The 14954-nt window shown below is 42.8% G+C and overlaps 1 pseudogene; it reads left to right on the top strand.

Moving 5' to 3' along the window:
• The first annotated feature begins 6051 nt into the window (after positions 1 to 6051).
• Positions 6052 to 14683, top strand: LOC136303992 (tissue-type plasminogen activator-like; annotated as a pseudogene).
• Positions 14684 to 14954: the final 271 nt, after the last annotated feature.

Genomic DNA, 14954 nt, shown 5'->3' with positions numbered 1-14954 from the left:
AGGAGGGGAGAGAAAACAAAAACAAACCTCTTTATGATTAGCAGTTAGATTTAGAAACATACCCGCTCACAAAGTTCCACAGCTTGCTCCATCTCTTTCCAGGCAAACAGCAGCTTCTCAGAAGCTACAGGAATCAAAGAAGAGTGACTGGCTTTCTCAGGTTCACAGAGAAGGAGGCAGGTGTTTTTGTGAGGAGAAGAGTCATGAAAAGACCCATTTGCCAGATGCTATACTCACTAATTCCAAACTCAATCTGCTCTTTATACTTTTCCAGGTCAATTTGGATGCTTGTTTTAAAGAAGTCCAGCTTTGCTTTCAGCTGCTGAGAAAGGGAGGCCATAGAATTCTTCATCTTCCAGAAGGTACTATTGTAACGCAACAGATTCATCCTGCAAGGACAAGAAGGTCCTATTAGCCTCTGAAAGTAGAAATCCACCAGGCTTTCATTTACATCCAAAACAGATACTTGAGATAGCGGTGAGGACAAATGCAGTTGTGCCAAAGGGCTAACTCTCAACTTTTCATGAATTGCATACAGCTCCAACCACGGGCCTCCCCATTCCAACAGGGTCCCATTTCTGTCTTCCCTTCCACCAGTGCACAAAGACAGAGATAAGTATTGTGGAGAAACGGCCACCGTACATGGCTGCTCACTGCCCCTGCTGAAGCCGATTACAGTCCTCTTTCAGCATCCGGATCGTGTGCCAGATCTGACCCCACACTTTCCGCAACTGGAAAAAGAGGAGATTCTTCTTTGGATCCTGAACTGAAAACAGAGGAGGTGGGAGAAAGGGAAATGTACATATCAGCGTGAAGCAGGAATACTGTGTTATCACAAAACAGACCAAAACATTGCTCCTTTGAGGGGCATGTTACTGCCTGCAAAGCCTAGAGCTGGATAACCCCTGTGCAGCTCCCCTAGCATGTCAAAATCAAACACCTCCCTTTTTTAGTTATTCTGATAAACTGAATGAATGACAGTCCATTTTACTGCTTCTTCAGTCCCAATACGCAAAAGCTCCCTCTACTCTTTGTGCATGATATAGACCACAAAACACAGACGCCCCTCTCAACACTGACCCCGGCCCGCCCTTCATATTCATGCCAGAGGAGTCCTTACAGATGCAGTCAACACTTTCTGGATGAGGACGCAAGGCCACCTGAGCCTCAGGAAACTTTCTTGTTATCAAAGAGGAAGAGAAGGTCTGTGTCTGCTGCTGCAGTATCATTCACCTGCAGAAGACAAAAGACCCAACCAGGTTTTCTTGGGAAGAGCAAGCCTTGGCAACACCACAAACAGAAGAGTCCTCCTCAACCAAACACAGAGCACCAAAGGCAACAGGCTGCCTACGCTACAGTGGCTGTTAGGTCTGTGAGGTTACCATGACAAAAGCATGCCACAACAGCAGGGAGTGCTGTCATCCCAAAGCAAGTGCAGTGACTTCTGATTCACTCAAACTTAAGAAAGGGAATACCGAGACTCACCTTGCCATCAGCTGTATGTTTAGTGACCAACTTCTGAGAAAACAATTCAAGTCCTGCTTCCTGCAGTAGTTCCTGGTCCTGTTCTGGAATTCCTGTATCTGACTGAATCCTGGCCTTCACACTCTGCAGAGTCTCTTCCTCTGTCACAGGGTAGGTGTGCACAGTTCCCGTAACCATGTTCAAAACGTGAAGCAACTACCAGAAGAGTAGCATGGCATGAGAAAGGCTGAAGATACATTGGTCATCTTAGAGCAGAGATTGAGGGACCGAAAAAATGACCACCAAGAAACTGTTCAAAGCACTTGGCAGAATCAAGAAGTCACTTTACAGCTACTTCCTAACATTATGGCAAAGTTCTTGTCCTCCATCAAGTGGAAGAGAGGCCACATGGCAGTTAAATACCTGTAGAATCCTCTCTCAGAATATGGAACCAAGCATGCACAGAAGCTATTCGCTACTCCCAACAAGCTCAGGGAGTATTTGTCCTCAAAGAAGCAAGAGGAAAGCACCTGTCACTAACGGTCAGGAGACAGTTCTATGAGTTTCTGCCTCACTCTTCCTCCTAAGTCCAGGATTCAGAGGCTCAGGAAACTGCTCTCTGGAAAACTTTTTAGGCTAATACAGACATATTGCTTACCTTCAAGTTCAAAATGTCATCCAATGCTTTGAAACACCCATTGGGTCCATAGGTAGGATCTGTACCTCTCTGACGTGGGTGCCACATTAACATGAGTTGCGGCCATTTCTCCAGCCTCCCAGACAAAACACTGAGCAACAAAAACCAGGAGATCAGAAAAGGTAAAAGTGCATTTGCAGTAACGATACGGCCTGTTCTGTGTGGGAGGACTGACAAAACTGCCCCCCTCCTTCTCCCTCCAGCACTCCACCTCTCCCCATCACAAACGCAGTGTTTAGAAGGCAGAAACCAAGACTACACAAGTCTGAAGAGCGACAGTAGTACTGCCTGTGTCACGCACTCAATGTATTCACAGATTAACACAGTAAGGCATATAACACAAACTTGGTCCTTTTGCAGAAGAATCAGTTTATCTCAGCACAGCAATTTCTAGTACTCACCTGTTTAGATTGTTGGGGCAGGGCAAACTGCTAGAAAACTTGACTTCTCCGGATAAGTCTTCTGAAACAACAATATCCAGCTCACTCTTCTGACGCACTTTTGTATGCCTAATGTAAGCGAGTACAATGGTGAAAAAATTGCCCGCCTTTCCCAGCCTGCATGCTAGTAGGCTCTTGAAAGCTACTCTTGACATATAATACAGATGCCACTTTGGTTTCTGTTACCTGCCCTGCGGGAGTCAGCCCTTATCCCATAGAGCAAGTCTCAGGATTGCTGAACTTGCTCAGGTGAGTCAAGCCCCCGTGAAAGGGGTCACTTTCCAAAAGGGCAAGAAACATAGGGATATTATCCTCAGAATCAAGGGACCACACTTCTGCTTCCTGTAAACAGGAAAGTCACATCATGCCCACTTATCACCCAGCCACGGTTCACTCACCATTGCACTGGCTGCCAGTTGGGTAGGAATGGTCGGAAGCCTGTAATGTACTCAAAGGCAAGCGTGCCAAAGCTCCAGGAATCCACTGTCACCGTATACTTCTGCTGTTCCAGCAGCTCTGGAGCCTGATACAGTTTACACGCATGAGACAAAGCCAGATGGCTTTGGCCAGAAAGCTCTTAGCTTTCTCCGTCCGTTAACATCTCATTAACATTTGTACAAATAATTAAAGACATTACTGAACGCTGCCTCTCACGGGCTTTAAGACCCTCCTGGAGTGAGTAGCATAGGTTACTGGCACTCCTGCTTATTTATAACAGATGCAGGTAGCACAAACCCCAGTCTCAGCAAAACCCAGCGTCAGCAAAAAAGCAGTCACCTTTGCTAGCTTCAGCACCACAAACGCACCCCATACCGTGCAAGTACCTAATCCCAGCCCAAAGCTTGGTAACAGTTAATTCTATCCCTCTAGAAAGCAGTAGCTGCTCTTCTAGCTGAATTCCTTTCTTACCAAGTACTGCAGTGTCCCAACAAAGGATGTGCACAGGCTCCCCTGATCCAACTCCTTAGCATAACCAAGGACAATGATTCTGTGTATTAACTGAAACACACAACAGAGAATAAGAATGGCAGACTGAAGTCCTGTTAAAAGCACATCATACAGCAGAAAGAAAAGGTCTGGCTCTTCAAAGCTATGCAGGAAAGGTGCCAGTGAAGAGATAGAAGCAGAAATGGGAGGCTACTGTAGATTTCTAAAACCACGATAAATTTGAAGGTGTTGGAGCACACTTAGCAGTTACGCCTCTAGCTCCTTCCGATCTTTGGTCAATCAGTACAGTCTGCTTCTTTCCTTAATAGTTGAAAGTCAAAATGTCAGGTGTTAACAGACGTCTAATACAATGTCTCACCTCAGCTGCACACAGAATACTATGTGACAGTGACCTGAGACAGGTGTTATCCTGGGCTGAGTGCTCTTGCAGAGGGACCATGTAACTGCATGAAGCACATGCAGGTTCCTTGTAAGTTTACTTGTCTGTGCAGGTAGAGACGACTGCTTCCTGCTTACCCTTTGCTCTCCTTGCTGCAGCACAATGTTCTCTGGCTTCAAGTCTCTATGGATGACCCTGTTCTCATGAAGGTATCTGAGAGCAGAAGCTGAGACAGAAAAAGCCAGTTGTTAGAGCTAAGTAACAGTACCTAGCATGAGCTCAGTAAGGATTCATCTATTCTATCTAGTAATAAGCATGGCTTTCACATCAGACCTTGTACAATCAAACATACAATGAAACACTGAGTGTAAGGGGTAAAGTCAGCACCACAGAACTCTGGACACAAATTGAGTTCTCTCTCTGGATGTTCCCTCACATCCTTCCTGTAAACTGTAGTAATGCTGGCTAGCTTCCAGTAGGCAAGAACCTCCCCAGACTCCCAACACTTTTGGGAGATGATCAAGATCATAAAAGGTCAGTCTGAAATGGAGTCACTAAGGTCACTACTGTATATTTGGAGAGTGGACTCAGGACTAAAAGGGTTTCCATAGTTCAGACAACTGAAGGTACTGCCACCACTTACCAATGTCAGATAACAAGATAAGAATAGCTTCTTCCCGCAAGCCACAGCAATTCTCCAGCTGGTCCAGGTACTGCAAGTAAGGAACACAGAATGTAGTCTTTCCCTTCTCTATCCTGAGTGAACTCCAGAGTTCCACAAATTCTCAGGGATGCAAGAAGTTTCAGCAACAGCAATTAAATTCTCCAGAAGCACAAAACTCTATGGACTGTGACCTGCGGTAGCAGCAATTACAGCTTTGTGCCTTGGTTTAATTGCATGGGAAAGAAGATGAAAGAAGTCACTGTCATCCCATTTTCATCCTTCTATTTGTTCCATCCCTCTTTGCCTGACAGTATCAGCTCCAGTCTGAGGCCTAAGGTCTGTGTTTTAGCTATGGGCAGATTATAGCAAAGGTCAGAAAAGCCTTAGGATTAGAACTACCGTGTGTTATCTCTTCCTATGACAGACAAGAGTTCATCACTTTCAGGAAGGGTACAGCCTACAGATGCACCTACCCCACAATGGTACCACATCTACATGACACCTTACAATCTTCCACTAGGGATCAATGAAGGTTCTCTCCCAAGAGTACTGATAGACGAGTCAGACTATGTAAATCGATTTGGAGAAAGCAGAAACTCTTCTTGGTGGATTGAAGAGGGCTTTGAAGTGTAAAGCTGCTGAAGAGATTAGAGGGAATAATGTATAGTTGTGACTGCATAGAAGGGACATACAGAAAGATGCTGCAACAAATAAATGAGACTATCAGAAAAAAAGCTAGCCTGCCAGACCATTGCCATAACTCTGCCTTTTTAGCAAAAGCGTATGATACTAGTAAAAACTAAAGGCTTAGTTGGGAAGGATCGGTAGAAATATTGAAAATAAGTCCTCACCTATCATCAAGCAAAGTCATTTTGCCTACACATTCTCTACACAAGAGAGAATCTTCACTCTCACCCAAAGTAGCAGTCTACAAGAAATGCAGATCCTCTTAAACCACGGTTAACACAAACTGACCCTTCAGCAGACCCTCTGCAAGAGATCTCTTAAGTAGGTGTCAGTAATCAGAATCTCAATTAACGCATTTAAATCACCATTACACTGCATCATCAGATAAGCCCATCTCTCTAATAGTGCACATGGTACTACTGTTGGCATCCTACAATTTAGGGAAAAAGTACTTGGAATTTACTTCTGTATAATTCCCCAGGAAGCACTCTCTCAGTTTCCTCCAGATGTAAATGAGTGTGCTTTAGCTTATCGAGTTTCTAAGTTTATCAAGTAAAAGCACATCTGGATCCAGCCTGGCAGTTTCCCTAGGAAGACCAGGACAGTTAGACCAGACAGCTGAGAAGTGATGGGTTGAAAAAATGTATAAAGGGAATTCTCATCATTTAAAACTTTCATTTAAAGTTACACCTTGAACTGCATTCACACGGTAAACTTCCTTTGTTCAACATCCTATTTTTTGTCTCTACAGATAATTTGATCTTTAGAGCTGATGTGAAAAACACTCAGAATGGAAGGCAAGCTCCCATGTCTCCTTGTGCTGGTAGGAGCAATCATGACTGCCCAGTGCCAGGTAAGAGGCTAATGCATCAAATAATTCTCTCGCCATCTTCCTGTATTTTCAGCAGCATTTCTTTGCCATTGGCTGCAGCTGTCTGCATCAGACAGAATGAGAATCTGCTTAGCTCACTACAAATCAGAGGAAGAAAAATGTTACAAAGTAGTCTATCATTGTGGATGTGTTATGTGTTATCCTGGCTCGTTTTCATTTCAAGACTTGCAAGTAGACAAGTCTTCTCTGGGTATTCTTGGTGTATCTGTTCACTGTCACCTTTCACTGTTAAGAAGAATTCCATTGTAACCAGCCTTCCGTTTTCTATGGTCATCATCTTCATCACTATTCTCACTTAAAACTGCACGTCAGTGGTTCCCTTGTCCCCTCACTTTAAGCCTCACACCACACACAGCTTGAGTAAATGCTACACAATTCCAGAACGTTTACTCCCTTTCTCAAAAAATTGCTATCCCACCCTTCCTCCTTCTTATCTTCTTTCTCTTGTGGCCTAATCAAAGAAGCTTTCTAAATTGGTTTCCTCCATTAAACTTTATCCAAAATATTTCATTTAACTGGCTGCAAGAGACATATCTCTTAAAGATAATCAAGCTACAAAGTCTCATGGGGAAACTGCATGTCAGTGAGCAAAAGTAACTGCCTGTTGACTGTACCTACCCTGGAAATTATTTGCTTGAACCTCCTTCAAATAGCAGAAAGCTGGCAAGCTTTAGTTAACATTTGCAACGCCCCAAGAACACATAATGACTTCACACACAATGTGAGTACAGCATATCCCAAATTCACCTCACTCAGATGACAAGCAATCACCTGGTAATCTGTGGAACAAAATGATTTACAATTCTTAGGAACCCATACTGAGGTACTAGAGGCACTTTTCACTGTACTGTCTGACAAGAGGGCAGACAATTCCTCAGAGCTTCCTGATTTACATGCCCTTAAGAAAAGGACTGACTCTTTGAAGGCACTTGTTCTCTCATCTTTTTTAAGAGAGCAGTTACTCACAGAATTAACCTTCTTTGCCTGCAGGACTTACACATGCGTTTCAAACGAGGAGCCAGATCTAGAGGTAAGCCAGGCTAACTAAAACCATGTTAGCTGGAGCATTATGAACATGGGAGGGGAAAGCAAATCATGCTGAAGAAACAGAGCCTGAGAGCTTTTTGACATGGTTATGTGGATGAGAGATTCAGAAGGCAAAATACCAGAGCGTTAATACCATCCACAACAAAGTTTTCCCCTCCTTCTGCTCTTCTTGAAAGAAAGAGAGACGAGTCAATAGTGGAACAGTACATTTGGTAGCACAGCAGCGAGAGAGATGGGACAGTTGTGGTCTGAGAAGGAAAAAGGGCAACCCATTAGACAGATGCTCCCATCACAGATGCTTTTCTCCTGAAAATAGAAGGGAGTCCTTTTGTTCAGCCAGGTCTTTTCCCTGAACTAAAAGAGGATTTCCTTTCTCTGATTACAGCCATTTGCACAGATAATTCATCTGCAGAAATTTACCAATACAGGGGGACCTGGCTGAGGCTTTCAGGGAGCAGAATCGAATACTGTAGGTGTGACAGTGGTCGGAGTCACTGCCACACTGTGCCTGTCAGAGGCAAGTATGACAAAGAAAAAGGAAATGGTGAGAGCTTGTCCATCTAATCATCCACTGTCAGGGCCAGAGTTACTGCACAGAAAATTTGTCTGGGAATAGAAGAGGATAGAAAAGAAAATACCCGTATACACTGTCATGGGCGGGACTAAGTGGGAGTGGGGATGGAGCTGAGAAAGTCTGGCAGAATATGTGGAGAGAATGAAACAGAGAAAAAATTGAAGCGCTACACAAAAAGTCTGTAAGCACATGGCAATAACAGGTGGGTAGGGAAAAACAGAACAGGCTAAAAGAGACTGACAGGAAAATGAAAGGTGTGTATACATTTCCAGCTTCTTGCTTCTGTGAAATCTAACAGTATTTCCTGGCTTTTGCTTATTCCATAGCCTGCACCAGAAATAAACGCTACAATGGGGGCCAGTGTTCACAGGCACATTATTCCCCACAGCTCTTCATCTGCCAGTGCCACCAAGGTTTCTCAGGGAAGCAGTGTGAAATAGGTGAGTATACCGCATCAACTGCTGTGAACAATGCTATTGGGGTTAGCTGTGCAGTACACAAGGATGAGATACCCAGAAGCTCCTGCTGTAGGCTAGGCTCTCTAGTAAGTTGTCTTTTTTTATTCTAAAGCTAATACTACAAAGAACTTTTAAGCACATCTTGGTTGTTCTAGGTGTCTCTTAATAAAACTCTAAAATTTTGTAACTGAAGACCTTCATATACACTTACAGACTGCCTGACAGGGCATTTTCACTGACTTACTAGACAAGACATTTGAGAGCCAAGTTTAAACAGAACAGAGACTGGGGAAACTGTCAGGGAAAAGAATTGGTATGCTGTCCTTAGATTTTCAGATCTTACCTTTTTTTCACATACTGAAGTTAAATGCTACAAAGACACTGGAGTAACATATAGGGGTATCTGGAGCACGGCAGAGAGTGGAACTGAATGTTTAAATTGGAATAGCAATGGCCTGGTGGACTGGTTGTACAGTGGCCAAAGAGAGGATGCTGCTGAACTGGGATTGGGCAATCACAACTACTGCAGGTGAGGGGCTGATGGCACACAGGGTCAGAGCCACAGGAATTAGCCCATTCTAAGAGCCTGGAGCAAAAGAATGGCTGCTTGCTGCAGTCTGATACCAAGCAGGGAACACTCTGCACAGGTGCAGATACTGTGCAGCCCGTGAGCAGTAATTGCCATGTCTGTAGACGTGTCTGCACTTCAGGTCTTCCTAGACTGGTGTCTGTGGCAGACTACAAAATGCAAGTGTGTCTCACCCCAGAGTCTTTCTCTTGCCCCTTCTCAGTCCTCCCTAAACTCCACTTCTGATTCAGCTTTCTACAGCTTCAAATCCTGATCAAAACTGTAAGAATACAGTGTTTCCTGTACATGACCTAAACTGCACAAACATGCTGTCCACTCCTGCTAGCTACTGGCCATCTCATCTTCACCCCAGTGTACTCCACAGTTTTATAATTAAAATAGGAATTCTAGCAACTTCTGATGGTTCAGTCCACATCTTCACTGCAGAGCAGAACTAAGCGAATTAGATGGCCTACATGACACTACTGACAATAGCTTTAAAATGATGCATAATATTGTAACTCTTTCAGAAACCCAGATGAGGATTCCAGACCTTGGTGCTATATCTACAAAGGGGGAAGGTACACCTGGGAACACTGCAGTGTGCCCTCCTGTTCTAAAGGTATATGCAGGGGACAGGAAATGGACGTTGGAATTTCCATTATTTGCTGCATATATAAGGGTTCTCTGTGAACTTGGGCTATTTTTGTAGCCTAAAAAGTTGAAACTCTCATGGTATATCATATTTAGGCTTTTAGTATTTAAGACACTGAGAGAATGAGATACATAGAGGTAATATATAGATGCCTTGCCAGAAATCACACCTAGGAACAACCGACAGTTTTGCATCAATCGGTTAACGTGCAGCTTTCTTACTGAAGTTAGGAACATCAGCTGCAGATCTGGAAGAGGCACAGATTACCGCGTCAGCCACAGTGTTACCAGTTCTGGAGCTACCTGTTTGAAGTGGAATTCTCGAATCCTTGTCAACAAGCTATATACTGCTTGGAGAAGAAATGCTTACCAGCTGGGCCTTGGTAGTCACAATTTCTGTAGGTATGTAGTTGATTATAGAACAACGAAAGAAAAAACCAACCCACCAAACTGTCTTGCAGTACTGTTAAGGCAAGGCTCTAATCTTATACACAGATTAATAAAGCACGTTACTGGTGGCAATGAAACTCACTTCCAATAGTAATTTTATTCCACTTGGCCTATTTATACTTCCCTAAGATCAGGCTCTGCAAGTGCAAATTTCATTTGCACTTAGGGAGTGCCCCCTTAGGGCCCCCCGTATCAAAAAGAATGCACTCGGGTCACAGTCTGACACCTTGAGGTGTCTGCAAACTCTCTGCAGATCTGATCATACAAATAGCTCTTCTCTTTCCTATGCTGCAGGAATCCTGATAATGACAGCAAGCCCTGGTGCCATGTCCTGAAAGGAAATCAGCTCACATGGGAGTACTGCAATGGGCCTACTTGCTGTAAGGATACCAGCACTCCTGGTTCTACTCTTTCTTTGAAGCATTACAGTCCTGCATGTCATCTGTATTAAAATAAGATCTGGAGAAAAAAAGCTGTATTACACTCAAGCATCTTCCAGCAAAAAAAGGGCTGGAGTTAAACAAACAAACAAAAAAAAGTTGTTTGGATCAAAAAGAGATTCTGTAGCTTCACTCTCATGGAAATGCCTCTTGCTCTGCCAGAAGGGAAGATTACAGAAATGGAGGACAGGAAAAGGCAGGGTTTCCTTACTGTATTTCTCAAATCAGAATACAAGTTTCCTAGGAAACAGTGATGAGTCAAATACTAAACAGTTGGTGGCCAGCTGCCTCAACATGGACTGGTGACTATCAGGCTCTTAACCTTAACTCAAAGCAAGAGTGCCCAGACAAAAGGCTGTTTATGGGTTTGTCATCCACAGCCACCTGTGGATTACGGCAGCGCAGAGTACGCCGGTACAGGATTAAAGGTGGTTCCTACGCAGACATTGCAGCTCGCCCATGGCGAGCTGCCATCTTTGTGAAGTATCACCAAGTGCCTGGAGAGCATTTTCTCTGTGGAGGAATTCTGATCAGTTCCTGCTGGGTTTTGTCAGCAGCTCACTGTTTTGAGGAAGGGTAAGTTGAGGGCTGGGGGTAAAAGGTCTGGAAAATAGAAGCATCCAGTATAGCTTTACTGGAAGGGTATAAGACTTGGAAAACCCCCTCTATCCCAGTAAGTCTGCACTAAAGATTATAGTTAATTGTGCTGAGCATTGCAGAGAGGCATTTAACTGGGCAAACTAGCAGGATGTCATTAAGGTACCACAGGAAAGTATCAGTTACCTTAAGAACACAATTGTCAATACACATGCAGAACCATCTGAAACTCGAGAACAGCAAGGGGCTGGCCAAGGAACTTTGCCCCGATGGCTGTAAGCATATAGAGCAAAAAAGAAGGCAAATAGGTCACTTTGAAGTCAATCTGCCTGGGTAACGAAGTAGTAATAGAGCTAAAAATTAATAAATAAATAAATAAATAAATAAATAAATAAATAAATAAAGGGCAGACTTCCCAACAGCACATCTTCAAGGGAAAGGTGCGCCCTAGTTAACACAGGAATAGAGACTCTCTTGTTCTTCAGCTTTAGTACAAATCAGCTGAAGATTGTACTGGATAGGACTTCCCGAGCAACTCCCGAGGAAAATGAACAGAAGTTTCAAGTAAAGAACTACAGTGTGCATCAGAGATTTGACTCAGAAAATTTCAACAATGATATTGGTAAGAAACTTTTCTGGCTTTGTGACTGGAAGGTCATGACTGGCTCAAATTTGTGGTTAATGAAGTGGGGATATTTTTCCTTGTTCAGCTCTGTTGCAGTTGAAGTCAGATGCAGAAGACTGTGCTGTTGAAACAGGCACTGTACGTGCTGCCTGCCTCCCCATGCCAGAGCTGCAGCTGCCTGACTGGACTGAATGTGAGATCTCTGGTTATGGCAAAAATGAAGAATGTAAGTAGAAGATACATGTCTATACATCCAGACCTTGAGTCCTCTGCCCTCAAAGAATTCAAGCCTTTAGCATCACTGAATGTGTAATGTATCATAATGGCTTATATGAGCACTACAAAATGGATGTAGGAATTACTCAAAACCAAGTTTTACTGTAAGTTATTCGTCTCAGTTCTGTCAGCCCTATGGGCTAGTAGAGTCTTCCCCGATACTCTCCACAGTACAAAACTAAAAAAGAAAGGCACAATGAGTAAGGTAGGAAAGACATAAGATTTGCAATCAGGGCTGCCACATCTGCTGTACTCAGTACATTTATATACTGTAATTTGGACAGAAATTCATTTCTCTCAAGGCTTGATACACCATACAGTTGCAGATTGACGCATTATTCTAAGAGATGCAGAGAGTAGCAAAACAAAAGGCTAAAGAAATAACAATCCCAGATATACATTAAAAGGCTGGTTAAATTGCTTTTAAAGTGAGCTATAACAAACAGAAATAAAAAGTGTGTGAAAGTGTACACAGGTGGACCTGTATTTAAAGCAAACAAAAACCCCCCCCAGTTCTTATTTTACTTTCTTCCTTTTCCATTTTCTTTAAATTCACTAACTTGTAAACTTAGTAAGAGAAAAAACTGTGAAGCATCCATCATACAAGACCTAATCACAGTTTGGACCCATAGGGGTTTTGGAACAGACCTAAAGACGTAGCATGTAAGTGTGGCATTAAGTGTTTTTAAGGTACTTTTAAAGCTTGTCCTCAGCATTGCTTACAGGGAGTACAGGATAAATTCTGAAAGGGAAAAGATGCTGCAAGTGTAATTCAAAACTCTACTGAATAGCAACAATCCTGCCAACTTCCAGTTTTGTGAAATTGTAGCTGTACAGGAGAATAAAACCCACGTCCAAATCAACCATGCAAATCTCTTCCATTCCAACCTAAGTGTAGCAGTTACTCAGTATTATGTATGACAAAGCATCTAACTTTTGTTAGTACAAGTCTAATGTTAAAAAGTTAGGATCCTGTTTCATACGGTTAAGGCATTTTCATAGACATTTCCTGTTACTTCATTTTGATTGATGTAACTCTGTGAAGATGACTTATCCACCCAAGAAACCCAGCAGTCTTTAATTTGGAGCCTGCATAAAACCTCTCTAGCTTGCTGAAGAAACAATATTCTTTCTCAACGAGATTTAAGCGGTTCTGATTATTGAAGTGGAACACGCAAGATATAAAAAAAACCCTTTTGCAAGGAAATTTTAGTTTAGCCACAGAGCTACTTCAGTTCACTCTCCCCTAAACTATGGAAACTGAACTGCAACTTTTAGAAAACATATATATGCACATACAGAGACATATGTATGTATACATGTTGTCATTTTCCTTCCAGTTTCTCCGTTCTATTCAGAGCACCTGAAGGAAGGCCATGTCAGATTGTTCCCAGCTAGTCGGTGCACAGCACAGTATCTAGACAACCGGACAGTAACAGACAGTATGTTATGTGCAGGAGACACAAGGAACCTTGATGATGCCTGCAAGGTAAACCCTATTCTGTTCTTCTTTTTTCTTTTCCTTGTCTCTCTTCTTTCCTCTGTACTTTGAGCTAACTAAACAAAAAGCTTCAGAAAATTGTTTAAAGAAGTTTTTTGCCTACATGGCAGTCCTAGTAGGCTTTTGATGAACAGAATAGAACTGGTGGCTCCTCTTTAATTTCTCTTCCCCCACCCCTCATGGAGGGGAAGGCAGGAAACACTTAAGCAGTCAAACCAGAGCAACAAAGACCGAAAATCCCAAATACAGGAAATACCACAAAACTGAACAGGAAAACCCACCCCATCATTTCCTAGTATCTTCTGTTATGTGAGCATGCAAAACTCAGCAGGAGGTTCTGTAGAAGGAAGGGGGTGCCCCTCTACTGAAAAGTAGTGCAAAGAAGGATAAAAGCTGAAAGATGGTAGAGAACAAACAGCTATGACATGAGGAAAAAGGAAGGCATGCGTTCAATCCACATCCTTTCTGTTTAAACAGCTATTTAATAATTTTGCCTTACTGTTACACACAACAGTCTAAAACCCCTTGGATCTTTATAGCTTGAATAAGGGCCTTCCTCTCTTTGTTCTTTTCAGCATTTTACCTGCATTTCATAAATGAGCTCCATACAAAGTTAGACACCTTGGTGTTGTATTTTTCTCTATCTCTCCCCATAAGATGAGCATTGAGGCAGTCTGGAACATGAAAGTGACTTAGGTAAAAGTACTAAGAGCTCTTGATTTGTGAGCATACTGCATGGGGTATTTCTGTAAACACTAGTGAACCCTTAAAGCCAGTGGAGGTGGGAAAAGCAATGCCAAACCAAACAAAGAGATTGTTACTAATCTGCTGCTTCTCTTGTAGGGCGACTCTGGAGGGCCTCTGGTCTGTGTGAAGGACGATCGTATGGATGTGATTGGAATCATCAGCTGGGGAATAGGCTGTGGCCGCAAAGACATACCTGGTGTTTATACAAATGTGAGTCGTTATCTTGACTGGATTCAGGACACCATGAAACCCTGAGAAAGAAAGAAAGAAAGATGAAACCTTTGCAGTCTTGCGGCCATGCCCTCACAGCTTCCTTCTGGGTGCTTTAAGTATGCTGACAGGGCTTCCCATTCGTCCGGATGCTTATTACTTGTAGTACAACAGGAAGACAAACTGCAATGTGTGGGAAGGTCATGTTCTTAAAATGCTCTCCTTTCCTTATTACAGGTTATTAGAAGCTAATCATCCTTTTCCCCAACAACACCAAACTTTCACCTTGCATCAAATCACATAAGTACAATAAAAATTAATTCTGGCCCTGAGTGAATAAACCAAGAGAGAACATCATGCATCTCTTTGGCAGCTGTATTGTTTTAGGAATGTGTGTGAACTGAAGGGGATATTTAATTTCCTGAAAACTTCATCTCCCTCCTTATTTGACTGTGCAATTGAAGACATTAAGCTCTGTCCTTATACCATTTGACTTCACTAATTTAAGTTTGTTTCCAGTAGAAAGAACAAAAGCCGTAGGCATGGACTGCTTATTTCCAGAATAATATACTACTTGTTTCTTCAGTTTCGAACCAATTAATTGAGTTTAAGCTTAAACTCTCTGAGCAAATCCAG

The sequence above is a fragment of the Chamaea fasciata genome, unplaced genomic scaffold (genome assembly GCF_029207755.1).
Source record: "Chamaea fasciata isolate MVZ Bird 193981 ecotype frontalis unplaced genomic scaffold, bChaFas1.0.hap1 SCAF_46, whole genome shotgun sequence".
Taxonomy (NCBI): Eukaryota; Metazoa; Chordata; class Aves; order Passeriformes; family Sylviidae; genus Chamaea; species Chamaea fasciata.
The sequence above is the reverse complement of the archived record's forward strand: the minus strand, read 5'-3'. Positions and strand labels throughout refer to the sequence as shown.